The 11,241-nt window shown below is 33.5% G+C and overlaps 1 pseudogene; it reads left to right on the forward strand.

Annotated features, from left to right (window-relative positions):
- The first annotated feature begins 3,780 nt into the window (after positions 1 to 3,780).
- Positions 3,781 to 9,498, forward strand: LOC134269506 (heat shock 70 kDa protein 12B-like; annotated as a pseudogene).
- The last annotated feature ends 1,743 nt before the right edge of the window (positions 9,499 to 11,241 follow it).

The following is an 11,241-nucleotide window of genomic DNA, read 5'->3' on the forward strand; positions in this document are numbered from 1 at the left end:
GACTAATAAAAATCTGTTCAAAAATGTTTGAGTCTGAAAATAGCTCTTTAAGAAATTGAATTTTGAAAATAATCCCTTCACGCCAAATTTTCAATTTGTTCAACGCATGCTTCAAAGCTATAAAATGACCAAATTCAAAATAATAATTCACCGTAAAAGAAACTTGAATTTACTTATGAATATTTGCATCATTACATTTTGCGTTGGGATTAACGCAAAATGTAATAATACGTTTTTTGGTTGTTACATTTTGCGATACTTAATTTTTGTGTTGAGGACAACCCAAAATATAATAAAACAAATTAGATATAATATTTCTTGTATTATGTTCAACGCGAGACATCACAAAATTGATTTAACCATATATATATAACATTGGTGAAACTCGCTTTACTATATACAAACGCTGACGTATGGGTTGTAAGAAGGCACACCAAGAATAATATTTGGCAATTAGAAAGATTCCCATATTTCAAATTTCAATCCTGCAAGTCTGTGTTGTACCGGAGTCGAGGGAAAATGATGCCCAAACTGCTCACCACACGAGAAGAGTTCAACCTCCTGGATTAATGGACACAGTCCTTAGCTCGTGAGAGATTCCTTTTGTGGGACGATAGAGATGAAGCAGGAATCAGAATAACTGGGTTTCCACTGGTGACAACCTTCATAGACTTTGTGCATCTACAACGTTGTTTAGTGACGAGACTTTCTACTCAACTGTGTTTAGTGATGGGACTTTCTACTCCTCTACATTTCTATTCACCGAGCAATACACTCTGTATGTAGATATTGATGGAACAGTTTTCCCTCTTGTGTATGCCTTGCTTCCAAACATGATTGAAGCAACTTACAGGCGTTTTTTTCCTGTTGAAAACCGCAGTCAACCAAAGCTATTCCGTGTATACACCTGAATCCTGGATGATTGATTTTGAAGCAGTGAAAGAGAACTTTCCAAACACTACTATTCGAGAATGCTTTTTCCACTACACTCAGTGTATTTGGAGGAAAGTACAAAACTGTGGATTAACAACAGAGGCCTGTTTATCAAAACGAGCGCTCGCTAAAATTTCTGTTGGAGTTATATACTAGTATAAGTAATCCTGGCGAGCGCTTGCGAACGTTCTCTCTGTTGAACAGGCCTCTGAGTTTAAAAAGAATGAGGAGTTCCATAGACTTGTGGTTAGAGCTGCTGTCCTCCCTCTGGTTCCAGATCTCCGTGTTGGAGATGTGTGGTTCGATCAAAGTCCTAGAGGACAATGAATCCAGTATATAGAGTATAAAGGTAGGGTAGATGGAAGGCACATTGGTTGACTTGAATGTCAAAAGTATTCAATACTGAAAATGATTGTGATGAGCTTTATCCCAAGACAGTCGACTGTGAATATAGATTGGATTTTAGACGTAGAGAATTAAAATCAAAATCTTATCGCCTAAGAAAGATCCCCTTCTTTCAATCGTTCAAGTCTGTGTTGTACTGATTAGAGGGAAAATGATGCCCAAACTGCCTACCACACAAGGAAAAAATCAACCTCCAGGATCCATGGACACAGACCTTACACAGGCAATTTTGCCACATAGTGTAGATTTCTTATTATTTCCCGAGTACTTATTATCGCGAAATGACTCTTTTACATAAAATCACGACAATAATAATTCGCGAATGTACGGTTGATAACGGGAATTAACATGAATCTCAGCACCATAAAAATAAAAGCGAGTGATTTTATTTCGCTAGTGATGCTTCTCGCGAAATTATGCGATAATTAATCCCTCGCGTATAATTAGGAATTTACAGTATCAACCACATATACATTGCCTTTCATAATGAGGATCATGTGTGGATCATGTGAGAATATAGAATTGAAGCAGGAAACAGAATGTGTTTGCCACTGAGACTTTGTGCGTCTACAACTGTTTAAAGTCAGGACTTTCGACTCCGGTGTGTTTGGTGATGGGACTTTAGAATTTCTAACTACCCCTGTACATCTCTATTCACCCAGCCATACACTCTGCATGCAGATGTTGATGGAACAGTTTTTCCATCTTGTGTATGCCTTGCTTCCCAACAAGACTGAAGTAACTTACAGACGCCTTTTTTCCCTTTTGAAAACCGCAGTCAACAAACGGCATGTGCGTACACCTGAATCCTGGATGGGCAACCAGAAATGCAGTAAAAGAGAACTTCCCAAACACAACCATTCAGGGATGCTTTTTCCACTACACTCAGTGTATTTGGAGGAAAGTACAAAACTGTGGATTAACAACAGAGGCCTGTTCATCAAAACGAGCGCTCGCAAACATTTCTGTTGGAGTTTTATACTAGTACATGTATAAGTAATCCTGGCGAGCGCTTGAGAACGTTCGCTCTGTTGAACAGGCCTCTGAGTTTAGCAAGAAGGAGGACCTCCATAGACTTGTGAGAAGAGTTGCCATTCTCGCTCTGGTTCCAGGTCCCCGTGTTGGAGATGTGTGATTCCAAGTCTTAGAGGACAATAAATCCAGTATAAGGTAAGGGAGATCGAAGGCACCTTGGTTGACTTGAATGTTAAAAGTATTCAACACTGAAATATAATTTTGATGAGTTTCATCCCATGATATTGTTACCAGCCTTATCAACTGGAACCATAATATATTATTTATGTGATCTTTCTATTTTGTTAACCACCTCTATAGCTTTACGAAATCAAAAGGAAAGGTGGTTCGCATATTGCCCTTTAAATTCATATTTATAACTCTTTTAGATTGTGCTAAAACAATTCCTCCGGGTCAGAGTCTTCCCCTTTTCGTATTCAGCCAATATTCTTCGAAAGAATTCATTATAGAATGCATCCATTGTGCAAAGTTTTCCACGTTTCCAACTATTGTTGATGTCCTGTCATACCCAACAAACTAGAAAGTGATTCCTTAAATATATTATTGACTGATTTTAAACATTTTGTAAATACAGGTAACATGAACTTAGAAAATGTAATGAAGATAATCCACGGCAGCGCACTTATCTTTCTCATTCAAAGAATGCAGAAGTTATCTATTCCAGTAATTCATACAGTTTAATCAACTATGCAATAGTTTAAAGGTATACACTTATTAAAAAAACCAGTATACTATATACAAGGGTATACCTGGATAAACTTCTACTTTCGTTTTAGCTTGTATGGATTGTTGACTTCAGATAGTTATACCCAGCATAAATTTTACTTTGGGAGTACCTGTGTGACATTTTCCAAACAAAAACTCTTTGAAGGTAAGAGTACTAATTGTAATTATGGTAGATTTCCTTTTAGTTAACTTCTATATTTTTATTTTACGCCCTGTTTAAACTAGCCAAAATCACTGATACCTGTATGTGCTTGCAGGTAATTTGATTCTTACAGCCTGAGTTGTTTTTATCTGTTTTTAGATACTCTGCATGGTTAAGATTTTGCTTATTGTGTTGTGTCAGTGCTATATGCAAGGTATATAAAATCTAAAATACATTCTGAAAAGTAATTATTCAGACGTTTTAACTAGATAAAAAATTTGAAATATTTGCGTATATATGAAATCAAGGTATATAACTACAACTTTTTACAGTGACAATTTCTAAAATACATTTTAATCAATATTTTGAAAAGTATATTTTACTTTTTACATTTAATCTTAGAATACATATACCATAATGATATGATATATATCCAGACTTTTTTAACCATGTTTATAGAATACTATGTTTTGCTGACCAGAAAAAAAAATTTGAAATATTTGTTTTAGTATATTTGAAAAAATTTAAACATCCTCGTTGTCAAATTGAACAAGCAAAATAGTGTCAAATGTTATAATATAGATGTGCAGATTGAAAAATCATGTTGATGTATATTTTCCTATAAAGGATCTATTATGCCGTTCGATTTTTTCTTTTTTTTTCTTTTTGACAGATGCATAGCTGAAATATAAGCTCGATGTCTTTCAACAGCTTTTAAAAAGCTAAGATGAGTGTTATGTTTTGATACAACAATTTAAAGGATATGGCTTTGTAAAGGTAAAATTTCCATGTATAAACACATCTATATTTTGAAAAAGCTCAAAATGGTGCTTTTCTGATTTTGAAAGCGTTTCTGAAAGTAGAAAATACCACGTTGATTAAGTAATATTATTTATACTGTTGTATTTATAAATTGGTTTTTATAAAAGCTACAGGTTCCGTTGTCTCAAAATGGCTGAAAAAGACTATTTAGCAGTTGTCGCCATCGACATAGGAAGTGCTTTCTCTGGATATGCTTATCAGTTTAGAACTGATTTCAAGAAGGACCCCACTAAGAATATAATAAGCCCCCACTGGCAGGGGGCATCAAACTTAATCATGGGAAAAACTGCTTCCTCCCTACTGCTAAATCCGGATAGAACATTCCATTCTTTTGGGTAAGTTTATAATTGTTATTTGATATCAAAATTGTGATAACAAGAGTATGTAAATGGCATGCTGTAAATTTCTAATTTCCTGGGTAACAATATAATGTAGTTACCTTGCTGCCTAAGAAATAAACAATATCTGAAGATAAATTCTGTAAGTAAACAAGACAGTCATATTATTTCAGGTTTGAGGCAGAGAAAAACTACACACGGATGTTCAAGGATTATAAAGGAAGAAGTAATACAGATAAAAGCTTCCCGGAGAACAATTCACCAAAAGACTACTATTTCTTCAGGAATTTCAAAATGAAGTTGTATAACAAAGAGGTGATTAAGAAATCATTATTTTTTTCTTTCCTGATACTTTCATAGGCCTTTCTTCCAATCTACTAGTGTTTGTGTTAGATGAAACATTTTTAATGTATGTTTTGTGGATTTACCTTCATGAAAAATATTTTGCCCACATTTTCCACTGTATGGCTTGTGGCATACCTAGTCCTTTTCGTGCTTTGAACTCATAAGGCCTGCACCGAGAACCTCCATCTCTATCTCCTGACATTGACAATGCCCCAAGTCCATCCCTAATCTTTCATTTTTTTTTCTACTGATTGTCGCCATTCCTATTTTGGTCACCCTTTGTTTCTCTTTCCTGGTGAACTCAATTTTAAGGCTACCCCTGGTATAAAAAGACTATGATGATTTCATTCTCATAACATGACCAATCCATTTCCGTCCTTTCTCTTTTAGAAATCTGGTTGGATATGGCAGCTGTGTGCACTCTTTCAAACAGCTCCTCATCTTTGTCGGTCATAATATCTTGTCAAAGACATCTTGTTTGGAAGGTGTCTAGTTTTTGAATGACGTTGTTCATTACCTTCCAGGACTCAGATCCATTTGGAAGGTAGTGGCATTTGTTTTTGTTTGATGATTCTGATAATTGAGGGTCACCGTAAATTTCAGGACTCAGATCTGCATTGTCAATAGTGGAACCTCTGTTGGCCGTGATCTTACTGCCAAGGTATATAAAATTTTCCACTTCCCTTATCTGTTGTTTGCAGTTTTCCTTATCTATCTTTGTAGCAATATGAGCTGCATGTTTGACATCGGAAAATTTTCTTGCAAATTTGTGATTAACTAATTTAATGATAGAAAAATAAATCATTTATAAACTTCCAGTTGTACATAGTGGAAAAATCTCCATTGGCAAAATTGATCTTGCTCCCAAGGTATATAAAATTGTATACTGTACAGAAATATTTCTTCCGAAAAAAATTTTAAACTTTATTTTGGGCTTATTGGTCATATATTACATTGTACATACAAATTAATCATAATAGCACATTTTACCAGCAAAATAAAATTTTCAAAGATACAGCTCATATTGCTTTAACTTTGTTTTGGTAACACTTATCTTAAGTCCACTATGTCTGCTATACTTTTGTTTTTGCTTTGGATATCCTTATATTGCTGTGCTAGTAAAGCAATTTCATCTGCAAATGCAAATGGCCAGTGACGTGTCGTTGTGTAAATTGAAAAAAAAAGAATTAAATGCAAAGAAAAAACATTGAAAAGGATTTCATTTCTCTTTGGTCGATACAATGGCCTTATCAGCAAATTCAATCTATCATTAAGTCAAACGTGATCGTCTGATGATTTGGAGGTCCGTGTTTGCTCTGCTACTTATTGGAATTGTTTGAATGGATTTTTGAGCTTGAATTACTGTTCTTTAAATACTACTGATAAAATGTTTCCCTAGTTCCTACCAACCAATACAATTCGTCATGTTTAAAATGGCAGAACTTGAAAATATTGAAATCGTTATTCAACGATTTAGAATATTTTAACGATGTTTTCTTACCATAAAAAGCAATTGATAAAGGCTCAAAATAGAGAATGAGAATTTTTTGCCGTGTTTTTAATTGTCTAATATTTTTACTCAGGTTTTGAGAAAGAATATGAAAATTGCCGACGAAAATGGTAAACAATTTATGTTAAGGACTGTCTTTAAAGAGGCAATAGGATTCTTAAGAAGACACGCGTTGGGCGCCATTGAAAAGCAGACGACAGTTAAAGATGAGGACATATTCTGGGTTCTGACAGTCCCAGCTATCTGGAGCGAACCTGCTAAACAACTAATGAGAACAGCAGCATTAGAGGTACCTTTCTGATAATTATGACCCCCGTAATTGAAGATTGGTGGGTATATGGGTTTTGTTCTATCCATTTGTCTGTCTTTCCATCTGTCTGTCAGCTAATGATAGCAGCAGCATTGGAAGTACCTCTCTGATTTCTTTTTTGCTTTACGATGACAATTTTCTTTTTAAAATGGAGATATCGGATATAAAATTGTACAGATTTTTTTTCTAACCATATCATATAAATTAAGGCTATCTTAAAAAAATATTCGTTTGCCCTCTCCCGAATGGCTGAAAATGACCCGATTCCTTTTTTTTAACTCGAAGAAAAGATCTTTTTATTCCTAAGTGTTCTCAGCGATCAACAAGTACATGTTTATTTAAATTTTCCTTGAAATTTTTAAAACCTATACAGATCCATTTTTATCACCGAGTCTTAAAGGGCAATAAGATGGTCTATAAGCAGATATTTTTTGTACATTAAAAAAGTTTGCTTTTACAACATTACTAGAAAATTAATAAAAAATAAAAACAACCTCAAATGTTTTCAAAGATATTCTTTATTTTTGTACACAATTTAGGCAGGAATTCCTGGTGAGTCTTTAACATTGGCCTTAGAAAAAAAATCTATATACCAAAGAAAATATGTATTGTAGTGATGGAAATTCAATCTCAATTTTTATTTTCAAGTCAACGTTTATGATAGTAGATTTGGGAGGTTCGTACATTAATTCAAATTGTTACATGGTCTTGTTTTATGTATATAGAGTTTGAATTATGATGTTTTTTTTTTAGTTTTTATCTGTTTATATATGTTTAAATGCTTCCATTTGATTATACCTGATTGTTAATATATGAATTGCCAACATCCGGATAATGAAGGAAAAAATGAAAATACTAGTAACAAGATGTCAGGCCCGTAGGGAGCAATTTCAGTTTGGAGGGGCACAGGCAAACAACATTTTCAGTTGTGGGGTACTAAAAAGAAGTAACTTAAGTCTTTTCTCTAGAAGGTAATCTTAATTAACAAGCGCTGTTTATTTTCAGGAGGAACAGGGGACATAACTGTGCATGAAGTACAGAGTGATCATTCCTTGCACGAAAAGAATATGGCGACCGGAGGCGAATGGGGTGGAAATAAAGTGAACGAAGCCTTTCTTCAGATTTGGAAAGAAATCCTGAGTAAGTTGTCCCTGGTTAAGTCTTTACCTATATTTGGAAAAAAAGAGTTTTGATTTTAATGCTTACAAGGGTCTTGAACACAGTTGTATTATTTTCTAAAAATTTCTGTATAATTCGATGTCTCACGTTTCTACAGCATTTCAGACCAAATTAAAAAACAATAAGAATTCAGGACAATGTTTTCATGTTTGATCCATTCATATTCACGAAGTATAATTTTTTTTTTAATATTTAAGAAAAGTGAGTATTCAACACATCTATTCATTAAATCTGAGACTAAATATCATTTTGAAGTATCTATGTATATGCAGTTTTTTTTAGTGTTTTGTCTTTTTATAGATTATTTATATGCCCTGTTGTTGTACAGTTATTTGCTTCTTTGATAGTTCAGAAATCCAGACTGTGTTTTAAGATGTAGTATTTATATTCCCACCATATTTTTGTCCTACATTCTTCAGATTATTATTTTTGTAGGGTCTGATTATACAAAATGCAGAGAAAATTATCCAGACGAAATATTAGAATTTGAACAGAGCTTCGAGTTACTTAAAAGGCAAGTAGGAGAAGACAGCACCACGGATACATTGTATATAAGTTTACCTGAATGTATTCGTGACATCCCAAACTTAAATACTAAAGTCCAGGAAAATAAAGACTTTCCTGGAATTAGTATAAGCCGAGGAAAAGCGGGGTTCCCTAGGGCAATGTTGGAGAACCTCTTCACAGAACCTATTACTGATATTATTCGTCAACTTCGTCTTCTGATGGAGAAAAATTCTATTGATGCTATAATAATGGTTGGTGGCTTTTCAGAATCAAAAATAGTGTACAAATGTCTGAAAGAGACCTTTAATGAGGTTCGCATCTTAAATCCTCCAGAGAGTAGTTTGTCCGTTTTGAAAGGCGCTGTTTTGTACGGATTTCATCCGGAACATATTTCCCAAAGAATTAGCAGATACTCTTATGGTTTTAGTATCAGTGTACCGTTCGATCCACTTAAACACAACAACGACCGAGATCAAATCCATAAACACAACAACCAGTTGGAGGATGTCTTCCATCCCATAATTCTTGCTGGGGAAAAAGTTGTCCCAAATGCAGTACGTGAGTATAACTGTCGCCCTGCCAAAGTGGACCCTGGGTATGCTCAGGTTGAGTTTTACGGAACCCGGGATAGCCACCCAAAGTATGTGAAGGAACCAGTGTCTTATGCGTCAGAGTTTCCCTGTAAACATATTGGGGATATCATGATAGATTACTCACAACAAGGAAAGCCCGACAACAATGAAATCCTAGTCCGGGTAGCGTTTGGATATACACAGCTTAATGTAACAGCAGAATGTTTTGTGCGAGGGGATAGAAGGGCCGTTGATGCGCATTTTGGATTGTTGAAGTAAGGGGACGTACCATTTTATTTTTACAATGTTTGAATGAATATAAAAATATACTATAAAAAATTAAGTAATACTAGTATATGACGTACAGATATGGAGATTTAAATTTGTTTACAATTTTTTCCTTCTCTCGATATTAAAGAGTTTATAAGTATGCTTAGTTTGACTTCGATGAAAGAAACATTTATGAAGAGTAATTCACATCCAAACTTTCTACTATAATAATTTTCCTGCTCATGGATTTGTTAACGTTCAGATATCTTCCATAAATGTAGAACTCATAGATGTGTTAACATTCAGATTTACATACATATAGTATTCAATTATTGATATGCTCGTTAATTTGTTAACGTTGAGATATATCTAAATATTGAAATCGAAATAAAATTTATCAAAGAGTCTGACTCATCTTTTTATGTTTGAATATTTCACTAAAGAAAGACGTTAAAGATAACCGAACAACAAAACTTCACAATTAACAAATATAGGAGAACATTCCAAAACGAGGCAAGCTATTGGCAAACAAGTTGAGGAAACAAGTATCTGAACATTCTCGTATAAGGTCAACATTTCGCAAGTTGTCATCTGATTAAAATCAAACTTTCACTTATCGCGTGACAATCAAAATAAAAAGGACCTGGTGCAGGTTTGATTTTATCAGACTGGCAAGTTTTGTGTCTGATACAGTTACCTTGTCAGAAAATATAATATTAGTTTGCTTTGCCCTTAAAACCTTCCCAACACCTATAGTAAAACTATTTTTAAAGGAGTGATTGTATAAACAGTAAATTTACTAGTCTTTTAGTTAGTTATTTTTTTTCAGTGTACAGAAAATTTCCAACATATATGTATTCAAATACATGTATTTTCATTGAATAAGTTCATCAAATGTTTACATATATAATACACACACAAAAAATTGCCAATATACATGTACATGTATTTTCATTGAATAGTTCATTATATGTAAACAACAGGCATTCCAATAAATTGCCAACATACATGTAACTATAAGTATTTCAATGAATAAATTCATCTTATGTTTATATATAAATGATACAAAAACAGGAAATTCAGTTACATGACAGTATTTTCATTGAATAGTTCATCATATGCATACATTAATAATACAAAAACATGTTTTACAAAAAAATGCCAACATACGAGGGTTGTCCCAAAAAGTCGTAGACAATCTTTATAATTTTTTAATCATGCAACCAATACTTACCAAATTTTGCAAAGACATAATATATTCAATGTTCTTTAAAATTGTGAATTTTTAAATACATATCTTTCATATTAATAAAATTAGGAAGATTTATATGAAGGCCGATAAGGCCTGTCGGCGCACGGACAAAATTCGGAATAATTTACGCATATAACTATTACATTTGCTTTTATTTCTTTAGTACTATATGATACATTGAACTCAAATTTAAACCACTAAAACAAGAATAAAAATCTTGATATTGTGTCAAAATTTCATATATATATATCATTAGAAACAGACGATTGGTGTCATGATTTTCATAGTATCGTTGAAATTGAGTTTGATGAAAATGACGTCGTCGAACGCGTAGTCGGCGCACGGAGATGTAATAAATTGTGTTGGATATGGTTAATATACACGGGAAAAAAGAGTACAGAAGTGACATTACACACCAGATTTTAATAAAAAAGTTATTTTTAAATTGCACGATATTCAATGAGAGATTTTTTTCTGTACCGAAAATAGTTAATTACGGCATGTAAGAAGTAGAGTACTGTTTGATAAACACAGACAATTTGGAAAATTCTGGACCGCAAACGACGTCAAACAATTTGCTATCTCTGCTGCCTACAATGTAAGGCAATCTTCTACTAAATTTCGACCGAAATTTGAATCTGGTCAAAAAATAAAACAAGTAAAAAAACAAACGGACAGTGGTGAATATAAATATGTCCGTTATTCAAGAGTGGGCTATCACTTAAAAAAAATTTAAAATGTTAATACCCACTAGTGAAGCAGACAAAGAGATCATGACGTTATAAGAGGCGTAATTTATAAATTACATTATACATTTTTTCACTTATAAGATGTGATATCATCATGAAACTTGAAGTGCATAATCATAAAATGTTACTCTTTGCTATGACAAGGA

The sequence above is a fragment of the Saccostrea cucullata genome, unplaced genomic scaffold (assembly GCF_032062105.1).
Source record: "Saccostrea cucullata isolate Sc308-1 unplaced genomic scaffold, CSIRO_AGI_Scuc_v1 ctg726, whole genome shotgun sequence".
In the NCBI taxonomy this organism is placed as follows: Eukaryota; Metazoa; Mollusca; class Bivalvia; order Ostreida; family Ostreidae; genus Saccostrea; species Saccostrea cuccullata.